The following is a 2089-nucleotide window of genomic DNA, read 5'->3' as shown; positions in this document are numbered from 1 at the left end:
TGCTCACATTTTGTAGTATGAGCGAAATTCTATTGGCAACATAAGTTTTACAAGTGTGTGGCGGTTTTTCTAACCACGCCAAAACAATGGAAGAATCTGACCAGGGGTAGGTAAATCTAGTTCGGAGTGAAGTTGATTAACCAGCTTGGAGAGTAGGACGGCTCCACAGAGCTCAAGTCTGCGGAGGCTGACTGTTTGCAGGGGGGCTACCTTACTTTTAGCTGCGAGTATGTGTGACGACCAGGAGTTTTCGTCAATTTGTACTCTGAGGTAGACACAGGCGCAATAAGCTTTTTCAGAGGCGTCTGAAAACCCATGAACTTGTACCCGGTGAGTAGGGGAGAATTGCACCCAGCGGGGAATAACAATTTCATTAATCGCGGGGAGGTTTTCGCGCAAAGTGTTCCATTTTTGGAAAGCGCCGGGTTTTACGTGCTCGTCCCATTCGGTTCCTTCCAACCAGAATTACTGAAGGAGCATTTTTGCGGAAATCATTACTGGCGTTAGCCATCCTGCCGGGTCAAACAGTTTTGCTACCGCCGATAATATTTGCCGTTTTGTCCTTGCGTTGGCAGCGGGTACAGGGTCGTACGTGTAGGAGAAGGGGTCCGTTAGTGCGTTCCATTTTATGCCTAGCGTTTTTGTAGAGCTAGTGTCCTGAAACTGGAGAAAATCAACATCAAGGACCTCGGAATCTGGGACTGATTCCAGGATTTTTGGGTGATTTGAGGTGATTTTTCGTAGTGGAAAACCTGCTGATTTTAGGGCGTCTTTAACTTGAGATAATGAGCTTATAGTGGACTGTATATTATGCCCGCCTGAGAGAATATCGTCCACGTATGTTTCGCGTAGGAGGATATTGCTGGCGAGCGGGAATTCGTTTTGACAATCCTGCGCTAACTGATGAAGAGTACGGATCGCGAGATAGGGAGCGCAATTGACGCCAAAGGTGACTGTTTTCAGCCTAAAATCTTCTATGGGCTTATTTGGGGACCTACGAAAGACGATTCTTTGGAAGTCTTGATCTTCCTTGTGGACGAGAATTTGGCGATACATCTTTTCGATGTCGCCATTAAAAACAAACTTGTAGAGACGNCCTACGAAAGACGATTCTTTGGAAGTCTTGATCTTCCTTGTGGACGAGAATTTGGCGATACATCTTTTCGATGTCGCCATTAAAAACAAACTTTTAGAGACGCCATCGGAGAATGATAAGCATCAATTCAGTTTAAAGGGTTGGGCCAGTGTATAGTACGTCATTGAGGGAGTTTCCAGAGTGGGATATTCTGGAAGCATTGAAGACTACGCGTACTTTTGTTGTTTTGCTGTCGGGTTTTATGACAGCATGGTGCGGTAAATAAAAGGAGAAGTATTTACCGTCTTTGATGACTTCTTGGGATGAGGTGGGCTCCATATGGTCCATGGTGATGTATTCTTCCAGAACTTCTGAGTATCTTTTGCAGAGGCCAGGTTTTTTCTCCAGAGTCCTTTCGATGCTGATNCTTTACGACAGCATGGTGCGGTAAATAAAAGGAGAAGTATTTACCGTCTTTGACCACTTCTTGGGATGAGGTGGGCTCCATATGGCCCATGGTGATGTATTCTTCCAGAACTTCTGAGTACTTTTTGCAGAGGCCAGGTTTTTTCTCCAGAGTCCTTTCGATGCTGATATACTGCTGCTGCGCTGCTAGTCGAGAGTGGCCTAGAGCCATGGTGTCTGGGAATTCGGGTTTAATGGGTAGTTTCACCATGTATCGTCCGTTTGGCTGCCGGATTGTTGTGCGTCGATACAGCTCCTCACAGCAGTCCTCTTCACTTGAACGGTGTTGAGTGACAGCTATTTCCTCCTGCTCCCAAAACTTCTTCAGCAGTGAGTTTAACGATTCATCCTGGGGTTCGGTTACCTGGGTGGTAAAGGTGGAGATCCTCTCCTGGATTGGGCCGCTCAGAATCCATCCAAATATCGTGTTCTGCGCTAAGAGACTTCCGCTTATGTTTTGCTGCAGCCCTTATAGGATAATTCGGGGGATTAGGTCACTTCCGATTACCATATCAATTTTATTTGGGGTGAAACAGTTGGGATCGGCGA

General features: G+C 46.2%; 1 long non-coding RNA gene across 1 annotated transcript; it reads left to right on the top strand.

Moving 5' to 3' along the window:
• The first annotated feature begins 115 nt into the window (after window positions 1-115).
• On the top strand, window positions 116-1057 carry LOC108355777 (uncharacterized). The gene is made up of 2 exons (XR_001846570.1): window positions 116-425; window positions 637-1057. It is a non-coding gene; the product is annotated as an uncharacterized LOC108355777 (long non-coding RNA).
• The last annotated feature ends 1032 nt before the right edge of the window (window positions 1058-2089 follow it).

This window comes from Rhagoletis zephyria, unplaced genomic scaffold (assembly GCF_001687245.7).
Source record: "Rhagoletis zephyria isolate East Lansing unplaced genomic scaffold, Rhagoletis_zephyria_1.1 Rzeph_scaffold_49919, whole genome shotgun sequence".
NCBI classification, from domain to species: domain Eukaryota; kingdom Metazoa; phylum Arthropoda; class Insecta; order Diptera; family Tephritidae; genus Rhagoletis; species Rhagoletis zephyria.
Note: the sequence above shows the minus strand (reverse complement) of the source record. Positions and strands in the feature narration are given on the sequence as shown.